The sequence below is a fragment of the Neolamprologus brichardi genome, chromosome 9, assembly GCF_056152115.1.
Source record: "Neolamprologus brichardi isolate AB-2024 chromosome 9, ASM5615211v1, whole genome shotgun sequence".
Classification (NCBI taxonomy): Eukaryota; Metazoa; Chordata; class Actinopteri; order Cichliformes; family Cichlidae; genus Neolamprologus; species Neolamprologus brichardi.
Window position 1 is genome coordinate 25,351,254 of NC_142112.1, and position 15,961 is coordinate 25,367,214.

The following is a 15,961-nucleotide window of genomic DNA, read 5'->3' on the forward strand; positions in this document are numbered from 1 at the left end:
TGCTTTATATCTTCATGTGTCCCCGGGGCATGCAGGGAAACTGTGAAAAATGTGTGAACCTCAGACTTATCATCTACATTTAGAGGGAAGAATTTCTGAGTGGTGACAAAAACAGTTCTGACCTATTTATTTTTGTTCCTGAAGAAACGTCTAATTTAACATGATGAATGAATAAAAACCCAAAGGATTTCACTTTTGTTTATGATTTTGCACTACAATGACCAAAACACATCTTTATTTATATATTTCTATGGCATGAAAAATGAAGAGCTTCAATCATTCTCCTTAATTTGCATTTTGCAACAATTCCTCTAAGTGGGACGCTGTAACATTCAAAATGCTATTCCGAGCCTGCCAACGCACAAACTCATAAAGCAGAAGGTAAAAAGTATAGCCTGTGTCACACAATCTCACACAATAGTAATGTTTGTGCTTTTATTGTCTCTTAAGAGCTATGAAATCTGGGGCGCCTAATTCGGGACTACGTCGAAGTGGTGTAGTGATGACGGTGAAAGCTAAATCGAAACGTGGAGAGTCAGGATCTATGTGCATGTGCATCTGTGTGCATGTGCTACATAACTCTTTGTACCCATCATCCATCAAGCGCATGCATGACCCACATGTGAAAAAGTTGCTAATGCTGCTGATGTTAATGTACGCCTTGCAACTCTTTCCTCCTTGTGGCATTTTTGCTGTGTTAATACACTTGTAGCCAAACGCTGCTTCATTGTTACGGCTAATTTAAGTGATGCAAATGTTTCAGAGCAGCACATATAAACTGAAAAAGGGCATTTAAAACAAGCATTAAATGGGGGGTATATTAGACCGCCTTCTGATTTTTCTTCCTGTTATCCAACACTGTGATGCCGCATGATGCGTGACTTCATTCATATTGTAAAAGCATTCGTGATGTGAAAAGGCATAAAGACCCACATTCACTGCATTAAAAATCAGGTTATGCGCATGCACTTTGCTTGTACAGTATGCACAGTATAGTCACTTGCTACTGTCGGGCAAGATTAGCATCACAGTATTGCCAGAGGCATTCACAGTGTCACGTGACTTTGAGCAACTGACTCTACAGTTAATTACATGTCAGAAAACAAAGCTGGCATGAAGTGCACATAGCTATGTGTTACTATGCTTTTAGCTAATATAGTACTCTGAACTTTTGTTATACGGGACTGATGCAAAAACAAAACTAATACACATGAGGCCTAATGCCAAACAATGACATGTGATTTGCCAGTATTGTAACTCTATAATGAAATAACTTAAACAGCTTAAATAAATCCAGGATAAAAAGCCCCTGAAAAAGCATTAATTTTAACATCTGTTTCTGTTTGGTAGGCACTTTCCATTAAGGGCTGGCAGCTGACTGAGGCCTTTTGATGAGATTACCTGTACACTGGAGTGCAGCAGTGCAACATGGGGAAAAGAATAACTTAGAAATATGTCACATATTAACTTGTTTTGTAAGCCCCAGTCTATTTTTCTTTGTTCCAACTTGACTGTTATCCGCTGGCCTTTGTCACTACTCCAATATTCACTGCTCTTTGTGCATTTAGCCATCTGAATTCAACAATAAGCAGATGTTTCATGAGCTATTATGACTGATTTCCAACCCCTAGACAACATAAAGCTAGCATTAGATTTCTTCACCGACTCAGCATTATCATCTTAAATATAAATGAATGACTGCTAACCTTGATTTGACCTAGTAACAGTACCTAAGACGTAACCAATCAAACACAGGAATCAAACACAGGATGAAACTGGCTATTATTTCCATGCAATCTTTAAATAACACAAAATTAGTAAACTTCAATTTGCTTTGCAATACGTTTAACAAAAATATAGTTCAGCAACACACCAAATAGAGATCCAATGTCCACAATGTCTGATTTAAAAATTCAAAAATGAATTAGGACATTAAATGTAAGTTTCAAATTTCCAGCCTATAAAATTTCCCTTCCTCTCCTTTCCCCTCTTTCTTACACACTGATGATTTTTATTTCACTGGGAAACAAAGCAGCTGTACATTTCCCTCACACATTTTTTGTGACAACACACAGAAACAGTTTGCTTTTTTTGTTGCTTCTGAAATTTCTTGCCACTTCAAAATATTAATACTTAATGTCAGCTCCTGTTCTGTAGCTATGTAGGTGCACAAGTACTGTGACTATAACTTTACATCTGCACAATGCAACACATCACACTGAAAGTAAAAGGGATGTTGAGGCTGTAAGTGGGCCTTGGGATGTCATTATTTTCTTATTACTAAGCAAGTGTCTCCTTGCTGCCACTGGAAGCAAGGCCAGGATGCCACACGTGAAAAGTTAACCCATTCAACACTAAAATGCATTAACCTGCCTATCAGATTTAATTGCTTATTAATTGAAGGTGTCAGAATGCTACTCTGAATCTTTTAGTCCATCTTTAAGTCCTAACTGTGCAACACCTCTAAGAAAAAGCTTGGCAATTTGTGTCTCTCCCTTGCAGTGGGTGGCATGTCACATCCAGGACACGTCAACAGATGCTTGACAGATCTGGGAGTGCGATCCAACTGAGCAAGAGGGGAGGATGGGGGGTCTAACCCACTGCCTATTCGTATGAGTGCTGGTGGATGCAAATCCAATGTGTCACATACATGCACAAGGCAAGCAATCGTAAAAACAGATACTAGCCAGTGAATAAACATGCTGGACACACACTCACACAGAGGCTAGGAGGCATTCTTCCAGCTCTCCCTGCACACTGTGGAGAGTTGATCCTCAACCAAACATGCTGCCTGCACAGAGAGCAGGTGTCAGACCAGGTGAGTACTGTGCACTGACAGGTAGCATGTGACCTCGCATCAAAACCTGGCGGCACGGACAGGGCGTGCAAATTCCCAACTAAATAGCATCCACAAGGCTCATGTCACCAAAAAAGCATCTCCTGCCAACTCAACCTTAGTCGAGACTCAGCAGCTGGCAGCTGCATAAGATAGTGGTCACCTTCATATGTCACTCTGTGCAGATGTTGAACAACATCTATAATCAATAACAAACTATTAGAACAGAACAGAACTGCACCATTTTTAAAGATGCACGATCTTATCCTCTTTGATAGAATTACTTGAGCCAATATCCTAAAAGCAAAATAACTCCCAGTTTAATAAGTTGCGTGTTTTTTGTGCACATAGGGCCATCTTAATCAATATTTCTGCATACGTAAACCTCCCTTTGCACGATTCAGGGATTTTTCAGGGTCACCTCTCTACTTGCTTCAATGAGATGCATTAAGCAATGTTCAGAATATTCTGCTCTGCTCACAATGTTCTTTTCCATTAAAGAAAGTTTCAATACAAGTAAGTGACTTGCAAATTTTTAAAAAGTTATCTACTACTGCTGCACTTGAGCCAAACTACAATATTTAGTTTCAAGCGTGAGGCTGAATACCATCTATTTTCACAGATATCAGGACTACAGTATCATGTAAATCATATCACCTAATATCACCTTATTTTTTTTCCCATTTTTACAATGAGCTAAGAACACATTTATAGAAGTATTTCTTAAGTTGGTCCTTTACTGTCAAGGGTTTTTATTAGAAACAAAGCATTAAGTGTTGATAATGCTTTGCTGTTGAGTCTTTTATGAACAGCTAAATGAAGTGTGAAATGTGCAGTTCATTGAGCAAGTTAAATTAGCTTCCCATTTCATAAATTGCTTAGGTACCGACAGATGACAGCCTCCAACTTACCGGTACTGTATACTGAGGTAACAAACAAGCACATTAAACATCACTTACATTTCAGATGTTATCATGGGAGGAATCATTTTTGCAGGAAAAAGTTTAAATATGTCTTACTGTGAACTACAAAAGTGAGATGTTCAAGCTGGTTTCTACTTCTCTGTCTGACAGACAGTAGATTAAGGCTGATTTGCTGAAAGCTTCCAGAAAAGTTGTGATGCTGTGTAAAATTTAGATAAAAACATAATGCAATTAAATACAATAACATCTCTCAGTTTTTTTTTTCTTTGTACTATTTTCAATTAAGATTGTTGTCTAAATGAATTGCACCCTGTTTTTACTCAATGGGCTTGTATACTTAATTTATTATGTGCACAGTGCTACTATTTAAATCATTTACTACTGATTTCTTACACTTAATCTCTCAACTAGTCTCTACTGCAGCCTACTTATGTAAGAAAAAAAGCAGCGAATCACGACTGAAGCCCCCTTGCAGAACAAATGTACTACTTCTAATGAGACTTGAGCAGATAATCTCATCCTTGCTGTTTTCTGTTAATCTCTGAGTATCATTGACAAGCACATTTGAGTGAATGTGGCATCATTTACACACTGTCAGTGGTGTATGAAATATCCATCTGGATGTCCAGTCATTTACTCCCAAGCACTCTCCCTACTCATTGCCTTACTTATTACCTTTCCCAATTATTTGATGATTCTTCTTCTATCTTCTCCATATTCCCAACCCCAGGTGTTCATTCTGTTCTGCTGTGATTGCTAGTATCAGCATCATGGCTCTCCTCCCACTGGCCAAGATTCACTTCATCTAATTAGGTCCTCATTTGCTACATAATCTCCACAAACACAGTCTAAAGAAGCCTCTCGATGCTGGACACCAAATGTGTCATTTCCACAGGAAAACATCAAGATTTTAGCATTTTCAAAATTGTGAATTGAAAAGTGTAGCTGCACAGCAGGAATTCTTAGATATAGCCTCAGCCGTCGACCCATTTCTGTTTCCTTCACTTCCTTTACAGGCTTCCCTGGGATTCACAGTACTTTGGCTTAGAGTCTGTTGGTAAAGAACATTACTTCTTTTCAAATAGATTCATATGTTGACCCATGCCAATACAATGATATGTTTTCAAATGGTAAGCTGTGCTTGCTGTAAATCCAGCTTTTTGGCAGTATCCCCAGACCTTAGGGTTCATGGTTGGCTTGTGTACAAGAGCTGAGCCAAAAATGTCATCCCATGCATGATTCTGTATTAACCACTAAATGATGATGGACTAGTTCCTATCCAATTCAGCTGCAGAACACACTTTTTATACTGGAAAAATGAAAAAACACAAGTTTCTGAAAACTACTTCTTATTACATTATTGCACCGTTTCCCATCTAGCTACACTCAGTAACCCATAATGTAAAATGTGGTAATTTGTTTGTTTTTTTAATCAATTTTGTGAAAAACAAAATAATCAAAAACTATGGTTTCAGATTCTATATTCAGAAACCTGTTTTAGTAATTTGTAGAAGCTCCTTTGGCAGAAAGTGCACACCCAAGGTTTCTTTGGTAAGTCTCCATAAACTCTGCACATCTTTGTGGATTTTATCCCATTCTTTCTGATCTTCCCAAACTCATGTCAGATTGGATTAGGAGTCGTGATCATCAGGTCTCTCTAAAGATGTTTCTGTGGAGTTTAGGTCTAGGCTCCCATCAAGGACAACCACAGACTTATTTTGAAAGAAGGAAGAAGAAGGAATGAGTTCATGTAAATGTATATATACACGGCCGAGGCTCTTCTTGGCCATATACATGAACTCATTCTTCCTTCTTCTTCTTCCGGCCGCTTCCTTTAGAGGCCTCCACAGCAGGGATCATACATACATCTCATAGATGTCCTGCACCAGCCTCACATACTTCTCTGCCACTCCTGCCTTCAGGTTGAGTGTCATACCACTTCACCAATGTCAGGTTTTGGCACTGCAGCAGGTTTTTTGGATTTGGCTGCACTTATCCTTTCTTCACTTTTGACTTCTCTCCATGTCCCTGCTGCTTAGAGGCAAGCCCCATAGCATGATGCTACCACCAACATGCTTCACTTAAGTCACATCATTAGCAATTAGCTAGCATTAATTCATGTTTTCAGAATATGTTGGTTTGAGATCTGCCCAAAGAACTCAGCCTTTGACTCATCAGCCTAGAAAATCTTATTCTCTGCATGCCCAGTCACTGAGTTTGATTGGATGAGCTTCATGAAGGGTTTATTTGAATAAGAGTCCTATTTGTTCCAAAGTTTTTCTCAATTCAATTATTGATACTACTATAATTAGCCCAAAACTTATTGGTTACACACATAAATCTATAGTTCATAAATTCTGCCCTGATCTGTTAGGATGCCTGGGTCGTTGACCCAGAGTTTTGAGTTTATTATATTATTTATCATTTCTAGTCTTTGGTTTCTTAGAGTTCTATCTTATGGTTTATGTCTCTGTGTCTGCCCTGGTCCCACGTCTGTTCCCTCTGTTGTAGTGCCTGCCTGTGAGTCTGTGTCTGTAAGTTCAGTCTGTGTTATGTTTCCTGTTTTACTTTGAAAGTCCTTGTCTCATGTAAATGTGTCTGGTTGTGCTTCCTTTGTCTCGTTAGGCCTGATTTGCCCCAGCTGTGTTTCCCTCCTGTTACCCATTCCCTGATTGCTCCCTCTGTGTATTTAAGCCCTGTGTTTCAGTTTGTCCGTGTCGTGATCTACCCTCATTTATGCTGTGCGTTTTGGCTGTCTGCTTATGTAAGTTTATTTGGATTTTTGTTACGTTTTGCCATCTAGCAATAAAAGCTGAGTTTGAAGTGCACTTTTGCCTGCCGTGAGTCTGCACTTTGGGTCCACTACTCCCGCCTGCACACAGCGACACATGACATGATCTATGCCATAGATGTTATGACTTAAGGTTTTTTTGGCTGACATGCAGTGTGGACTGTAAGAACATATATGAATAAACAGGTGTGTGTTTCTAAGGTTTGTCCAGTCCATTGGCTTTGTCATGCCAATCAATTTACAGACACATTTGATAAATGTGTCGACTGACTGATGAGACTGATTTTTTAAGATGTCTGGTGAATATAGAAAGCTAAAATTTTATGATTTATGATTTTACAGCTTTAACTACTACATTTTCACTTAAATTGATATGTTAATATTAATAACAGAATTAACTGAAACAATTACTAAACAGGTCTGGGGTATATGAAGTTTTATATCACAAAACAAGTACTCTACTGAATATGGCTGATGTATCAGTAATACATTTTGTGTGCTTAACACAAACTGAAGTACTTTCTGGGCACAGCTACAGTTTTGCCAGATTGTTTGGTATTATTTATTATTAGTATTATTTTTAGGACATAAAATCCTTAGAACTGGGACTTGGTTATAATGCATGAGGCATACCACCGAGCACTAGGCTAGATCTTTGTTTGTATTTTACGCTATATAGTTGTGTTTTTAAGCACAAAAATGTCAGATTCATGAGCAGGATGGATCACAACATAAAGTAAAAGAAAATGATCAGGTGGGGTTGTTAATCTTAATGCTGGGATTAGCATTTTTATTGTTTCTCCTTAGAAATCCTTTGGCCTCCTGTCTGTTTGTTGTCTCCACCACATTGCTAGAGTGCTTATGCTGGCAGAGTAAACATGTTCAGCACTATTACCCACTATTACACATTTTCACACACCTTTTAAAAAACTGTTTATCTCACCACCACCATCCACTCGGTAACAACTTATCATTACACAAAGAGGGAAAAAAAAAACCACTTTCATCCAGCAGCCCGAGAGAAACCTTTTTTCTTTTTTACCCATTCATCTCACCTATGCATCTTTCTATCATCCCCCTTTTTTCCTGCCACTCACCCCACAGCCACTCTGTGCTGTGTTTGTGTCTCTTTCTGTTTTTGCTGTCACTGATGGTAGGCTGTCAATCTTGACAGATGTGTTGCCACTAAGGATGCACTAAAAGGTTATATCTGCTGTGCAGAAGAGTGATTGCAAAAGGTCAAGCGTGAATTATGAATGTGCAGGTGCTTTGAGAAGGAGCTTTAATAAAGTTGATATTATATATGTTAAGGTGTTTCTTTATACTACTTTAGCCACGGTACAATAATAAAGGTGCATCCAAAGCTGCTTATAGCAGCACTTTGTTCAATATAATGATTCAGTGGAGAACAAACATTTAAAATGTAACTCACCTTCTTTACTGCTTCATCTTCGGCATCTTTTCTCTCCTGTGCTTAATTCCACACCCCTTGTTGTCTGCGTATGCACATTTCTCCACCTTGAAGTGAATAAAGAGAGTCCGAATGAATTTATAACATATGAAAACACTCCTGTGGTGCTCTGCTGGCTAACGTGCTGGTCCCTGTGCCATGTGCTCATGCTGTGCTGCTGCTCTCTGCTCTTTTTCTAGGTTCACTTCAGACATACAACAAATAATGTAATAAAAAATTAAATTAATGCACAAATCATTCCCCCTTTTTGTAGAACCAATAAGAAAAGTCTAGTCTTCTTTGGACAGAGTGGTTGGCTTAAGACATTAAATGACTGTGTGCATAATCAGCTAAGCCCCGTGTTGTTTGGCTGTAAAATCACAGCACTAACATGCTTGTTTTCAGCCTAAAACTCATCTTTTGGGGAGCTGTGTTTCAGGAAAGAGGGAGGAGATATGCAGAATTCATTTTAAGCCTATTTGTGCTTATTTAATCTAGTGCGTTAAATCCTTGAGGTGTTTTGAGGGAGGGTGAAAACAGTCTTTGTTTCAGGGTAACTACTCTCTAATATTGAAAAGCAGAGTGTGCAGATCACCTATACTCTTTTTCAGCTTCTGAAAAGTTTTAAAGAAATGTTTATGTATGAAAAAACAACAACTGTGAGATGTGTTTTTAGTAAATATTCCTTCCTTGTAATATCCTGTCTAACTAGAGTCACTATGCTTTTGAGGATCAACAAAGCTTTTGCAAATTAGGTTTCTAGAAAGCATCTCTTTTTTGATATTCCATGAAGGTGATGAAGAGGATGTGGCAGGTAGTTCATTGCGAGGGCATGGAACAGATGGTGGTCTGTCTGACGCTCACCGGGTGGGACTTGGTTTGGACAGGCTGGACATACACCCACTCGCACAGACACAGGTCAGGGCGAGGGCACCAACACTCCAGGGGGCTTTAGGTCTGCTTTACATGACAAGGATGTGTGGATACTCCAAACAGGGTGGTAATGAAAAGTTCATTAGAATTTGGTGCAGAAGTGGAATAAATCATATTCTCTTCACTGTGGTTTTTTGTGTTGGTTGATGACCAAGGGATTCGCAAGCTTAAACAAATAAGTGTATATAAGGTCATTTTTGACTTGCCTGAATACAGAAAAGATTATTTCTACCATGCCAGACAGCTAAGTTAAACATGTAAATTAAATAACTTAGCAATATGGTATTGCATGTATATAGCACATGTCATAACACAACACACAAGCACACAATTAAATACAAGTCTGTGAGAATAAAAAAGGTTTTAAGTTTGTTTTTGAATAGACAGTTCTAACTGACCTCAGGTCAGCGGGCAGCTTCTTCCAACAACAACTGAAAGCATCCTCAGCACACTGAGATCTAATTCTAGGAGCAGCTAAAAGATGTGCACTTGATGAGCTGAGAGGTCTGGTTGGTGTACACTGACCAATTCAGAGACCTACTGGCGAGGGCCAAACCACTGGGAGCTTCATGACATAAGAGAAGGGTTTTAATGGTAATTCTGTTTTGAACAAAAGTAAGTTGGAGATAATAATTCTCCAACTTTTGACATGTTCAAATGTTAGAAAGCAGTTCTGGTAATCTTATTTAAATGGCTATTAAAACTGAAACCATTAACCAAAACAATGCCAAGGTTCCTGATATGTAAACTACATGTTAATTACTACCTTAGGAACTTTTTTAAACCAACAACAAATATTTCCATCTCATCTCTGTTGAGTTACAAAAAAGGTTTCTAGACATCCACAAGTTAATGTCATGATTGTTTACGATAGTACCAACAGACCAAGAACTAGCCCTTGATCAACCCCTGATTTAATTTTTATTTCTGCAGATCTAAAACTACTAATGGAAACAAAAAAAACCTTCTGCCCTTCAGGTTTGATAAAAACTAATCAAGAACTTGACCTATAAAACCAGCTGAACAAGCTGTGCTTGTCAAACATTTTAGCTCCAATCATAGACTAATTCTGAGGTCTGGTGCTAAATGAGTGTTTAGAATTAGATGGAATTATCCACACGGAAAATGATTTTGAACACCAAATTCAAACCATGAAGTACTTTATTAAATATTTTTCCATGTAGGACATAAAAACTATATTTTAATGTCTGCTTGTTCACTATGCTCATATATAAAAAAGCAGACTAATTTATCATAATATGCTTTTATCCTCATTACATAAATGCAAGCAGTGAGACATCAAAAACAGCTGATTTCCATTACAGTAGCATTCCTGTTTGTGGTGCAGTGTCGTTTAAGGGCCCGGAGATCACGGGCATCCAGTATGGGTTTACGCCCTTGACCCTTACGCACAGAGATTGTTCCAGATTCTCTGAATCTTCGGATGATGTTATGCATAGTTGATGATGATAACTGCAAAGTCTTTGCAATTTTTCGCTGGGTAACACCTTTCTGATATTGCTCCACTATCTTTCTGCGCAACATTGTGGGAATTGGTGATCCTCTACCCATCTTGGCTTCTGAGAGACACTGCTACTCTGAGAAGCTCTTTTTATACCCAATCATGTTGCCAATTAACCCAATTAGTGGTAATTGGTCTTCCAGCTCTTTGTTATGCTCAAATTTACCTTTTCCAGCCTCTTATTGCTACTTGTCCCAACTTTTTTGGGATTTGTTGACACAGTGAAATTTTGAATCAACATATTTTTCCTTTCAAATGATACATTTTCTCGGATTGAACTTTTGATCTGTCATCTACATTCTATTCTGAATAAAATATTGACATTTGCCATCTCCACATCATTGCATTCAGTTTTTATTCACAATTTGTTTGGTGTCCCAACTTTTTTGGAATCCGGTTTGTATTAGTGTCAGTCTGTGATGGACACTTATTTACAGATATGCATAACAACAAATCCAGAGACACTGTTCTAAAAATGGTTTAGCGACATTTATTTACCAAGAGCAACGTAGACGTAGACGTAATGTAGACACGTACAATGTCACTGTTCATTTTGAGATGAGCTACTACATGTATATTTAGTTTCTATAAAGATTCTATTTTAAGATTATTGTTTTGGCATTTCTTTGCTGTTGATAGACAGTGAAGCAGTGAAGAGAGACAGGATAGTGTGGAGAAAGACAGGCAGAAGATATGCAGCAATGGCCCCCTGCTCACCCTACTGAGCTAAAGTGGCACCTGATATACATGTTGATAATCCTGGTATCCTGGTAGTTTACGCTATAAATTTCATCCAGATTGATTAACGTATCTACGAGGAGTTAGGGAACAGACATAGATACGCTACAATTTTTATAGTAACACATTTATAATATGAAATGTTTATGAAGGAACTTCTCAACCACACAATAATGTTTTTTGGTACCACTAAAAAAACATTATAGCAAAAACTTAAGTCAAAGATGAGATTTCACATCTTCTGTGCCCTCTCTTCTCTGTCAGAAAAGATGAGAATTTCAATTTCACACTCTGCTGGGGTGCATAACACACACATCACTAAAACACAGGTACACAAACAGACAGATGGGGGGAGGGTTGGCTTGTTAAAAATGGAGCAACATATGTATTCATGAATGAGTAAACAGCCAAGGGATGAACATAAATGAATACATTCGACACAAGAAAAGACCTAAAGACCATATACATGCATTGAAAAGTTACCGGCATAACCTTTGTTACATTTATTATATTATTTAACCTAAATGACGCGTTTGACTTCAACTAAACATCTCCTTTAATCTTTCTGTAAGTAAACTGCAGCTCTCCATTTTACAGTATTCACTACCTGCACTGTGAATAATTTATGTATGCGGGATAAATAGTTAAATAGGCAAAACACGTCTGTCAAAAGTAAAAATGACTACGACCTTGCCTGCAAAAATAGGTGGAAGTTGGAAGAGGGTTGCATAGACGGGGAAGAGAACCGACAGAAAGATAGAAACAAATCAAAAAAAATGAACAAATGAGAGAAAAATTCCTCTCTTATTAAAGAAAAAACCTTCATATGCTGGAGTGTGATACGGAAATAGGCCCTCTGTATTCATGAATCTCTTAAGAGCACAATCAATGGGGTAAGCAATACATAAAAGATGAGGCTGAGTTTGACCTGTGCACTGAGGGGGAGGGGAGAGGGTTCTGCAGAGCCTGGACTGGAGGAGATGGCGATTTAGACTCTGTTGGGGCATCCTTTGAAGTTTTGGCAGATGAGGATGGACTGTGGATCAGCCCATGGCCCTGCTGCATTAACCCCCCAAGCCCCAGCTATGCCTGCACTGAGTCAGCAGCAGCGGCAGGCTCCCTGCCTGGCCAGCATTGTGCATAATCTCTACACTATAGTGTAGCACAGATCCACTACAGAAAGCCATCATTCAAACTTCAGCAGTGATTATCTCTTTGCTTTATTGCATTTTCACAGCAGCATGACTTCTCACCAGTCAGCTACAGATCTGATGTTGATGCTCATTTTGGACAATGATGGAATTTGTGGAGCACAAGCTCATAACATCAACCTGAAATCATTGCGGTATTTCTTATCTGCTAGCACACAGCACACAGAAACACATAAATAAAAGCAAGGACCATTATCATGCTGAAGATCAAGATCGGCACAGATTGAAAGTCACACTTACACGCATGGAAGCACGTAAAAATACACACAAGCAAACTGCTAGTGCACTTGTGCCCGATTGTTTAAAGCATGTGCAGACACTAAATAGAGGTGATTCACGTCAGAAAGAGGATTAGAGGGGGTTGTGAAAAAGCCGAGAATTATTGACAGAAAAGAGGGGGATTTAGATTTAGCTTTGCCAGTCCGCAAGTGCCTCTAACTCCTCCCCTCTCCCCTCCATGTACAACCACTTACACATAAACTAGCGATGACTCAGTAAGATCGTGTCAGGTCACTTTGAACTGACATTGCTCAGGAAACTTATTCCAAGCAGTGGTTTGCTCTGACCCAATCTTTTCTATCAGCGCTTACCCTAACGCTACAAACCCAGTCATGTATGCATGTACAGTAAGCATCTCTCAAAGTCCTGAGGGCCATGCATTACATAATGAAAGAAAGAATGATAGAGAGTCAGACGGGAACTTGTAGAATCCCATCTATCAGCAGGAAAACAAACTAATCCGATTCAAAATGCAACCAAATCTCTGTGTGATTAAAATAATTCCAGATTCTGAATTAATCGAGGGAATGACTAAACTAACCAGGATGCATCTTTCAAGGTTAAAGTTTCAGTCATTTTTTCAGTGCATACAAAAAAACCTCAGCTGCTCTGAAATATAGACAAGCCTGTGTTATCGCTACTGTCCAGTGAGACAGATGCAGGGTAAACATTTTGATGTGGGTTAAGCGCGAAGCATGGCTAGATGTATAGACGCATGTGCATGACTGTGAATGTGTGTTTTTACAAGGGCACTGAGATGTGTACAGTATTTGCAATTGAAATGCTGGGCGTGATTCTGAGGCATGGCGGGAGGCTTGACGGCACCCCACCTGGCTCGTTGGACTTCCAAAGGGCACACTTAATGAATTCACAGTGCTGTAATGTGAGAACCGCACACTGATGACAGGTACTCATTTATTAAAAAGCAGGTGTTTGTGCGTGTGTGTTTGTGCGTACATCAGTATGTGTGAAGATGCATGGAATACAGGACGGAGAATCAAGACGATGTTTGAATCCTTACTGTAGAAGCTTTTGTTGTGTGCCATCTGAGATGACAAGCTTATTTACCATGAATGATACAAGCTTATTTCCAAGTGACAGAAGTTTTATTTTACAGCTGGAGCTTATTTGTGTCATATTGCACGCAACTTCTAAATCTCTTTTTTAAAATTACTTCTTTATATTCTTATCTGTAACGCCAATATTTCAACAGATTCCAGTTTTGTGGGATGTCACCATATTTATGCAACTAGTTTTAAATTTAGTACCTCTCTTAAAGCTATCCAGAGAGAACAGTAGAGTTGAAAAATTAGATTTAAGATTACTTCCTTACCCAGCTGTTGATTCTTGATAGATCCAAGCACGAATGTATCTTTGACTACACGGGGGAAAGCATGCTGTAGGTATAAAATTAGACGTGCTATCTTTTGTTGTTATCATCTGTCTATACCTGTTATTATTTTTGACATCTTTGTGAGTTTATGTCAAAACATATTATGGGATAAATCCTAAAACATCCAAAACAGTGTCCAGAGCAGGAATTGGAGTTTCCAAAACGATCCGCTATAAACTGCAGTTGAAATCTAGTGGAAGCATAAAGAGAACATATGGTGCATTATCCCTGACTGTGTAAGTGCAATGAGTCTTAAAGTAAAATGAACACCACTGTGATAAAGAAAAGCATAAAGCACCAATCACTCTATACAGTTCTCCACCTTACAGTCTGACTGAGTAGATGGTGATTGGTAGCATAACACAGCCCTGCGGACTATTTCTTTCTCTTTGCCTTTAAGTAAGTGTTACTATTTCCACTGTTAAACAATTTCATACAGTTAATGTTAAGTTTTTGCTGTCAGATAGATGCCCTCACATTTGGCCCAGGAACACTTTGAGTTCATGGTTGGCAGGTCCTGTGGCTATAAAATAAGTCCACCACCATGCTTGATAGCTGGTATGAGGTGTTTGTACTGATATGCTTTGTTTGGTTTTCTCCGACTATAGAATACGGACAGACGAGACCATAATGAAGATGTCTACCCATAATTTTCCAGGAGTCTCGTTCAGATGCCACTTTTTAAACAAGAACATGCTAACCTGTCATGTTCTTTTCAGAGAGACTTTCTACGGGGAAGCCTTCCAAACAAGTCCTACTTTTTAAGTCCTTTTTTAATTGTACTGTCTCAAACTTTGATATTTAACATGCTGATTGAGGCCTGTAGAGTCCAAGGTGTACCTCTTGGATCAGACATCAGACACAAGGAAGGAATTTTTAAAAAGCTCTGATCAGCTTGATCTTTCAGTCTCCCCTTGGCAACTCTGACAGAATTAAGAAATTTGAAAAGCCCAGTTTTTCCCCCAAATTGTCAAAGACTGAGCGTTCAGTTCTCCTGTGTGAGATATGCACACCTGTAGTGATGCCCTTTAATCAAATCAAATTATTGCCCATGAGTCAGGGACGCATTCTGAATGCTAGTACATACACTTCCTTACACCTTATGTGTCCTTACATATGTTATATAAATGCTTAATCTGTGATGCTTTAATAAAATTCCGAAAGGTCAAGTGAAGGTCTATAAAATGTTGCACATTTCCAATAAATTCAGCATTAATTCAACAGACAAAAAGAAAAATTATAAATAAACTGGACTCGCCTCCAAGGCCCTGGCTTTGAGAGACAGAAGTAGAGGGAGCGGGAAAAGCTGTTTTGTCATAGCTCTCCACTCGTCTCTGCCTCTCCATTCATAACCGTTTCTCTTATCTTCTTTCTGTCGCTCGTTTTCCAAGCTTATTGCCCCCACAACCTTATTCGCAATCTTTTCTTCCCTACTTTCTTCCACTCTTTTGTTCGCTCTCATGCATAATCTGTGTTCTTTCCTGTCCTCACTTTACTTTCCCTGGAGACAATTTTGTCTGTCTTTCCCAAGCTTCTTTTTTTTCACTCTATCACTTGCCAGTGCTCAGTCAGAATAACAACAGCGATCTATCAGAACATTTTTTTTTTGTAACCAGAGGACAATTTTCTGGACCTGGCAGAGCATCAGCTTATTGCTAACTCTAACAAGACACTGTAATAATAATAATAACAGCAACACAATAAAATCTGATTATTACATTTGTGCTGCAGCAACGGAAGCTGCAATAGTGGCTCAGCAAAAGTCCAGGCCAGTGAGTTCATGCAAATTCCCGAGGTTACCATGGGCTGTGAATGACTAACATGAGCGGAGGGGAAGGGTGCATGCAAATAGTGGTTCGAGAGATGGGCGTGCTCAGTGATTAAG

The 15,961-nt window shown here is 38.8% G+C and overlaps 1 protein-coding gene across 2 annotated transcripts in view; it reads right to left on the bottom strand.

Annotated features, from left to right (window-relative positions):
- Positions 1 to 15,961, bottom strand: part of dlgap1b (discs, large (Drosophila) homolog-associated protein 1b) — a 96,572-nt gene that overhangs the window by 55,714 nt on the left and 24,897 nt on the right. For both annotated transcript variants that reach the window (XM_006795070.3, XM_006795071.3), the window contains exon 2: positions 7,983 to 8,068. The gene's annotated coding sequence lies outside the window, so the exon portion shown is untranslated. The remainder of the gene's footprint in view (positions 1 to 7,982; positions 8,069 to 15,961) is intronic.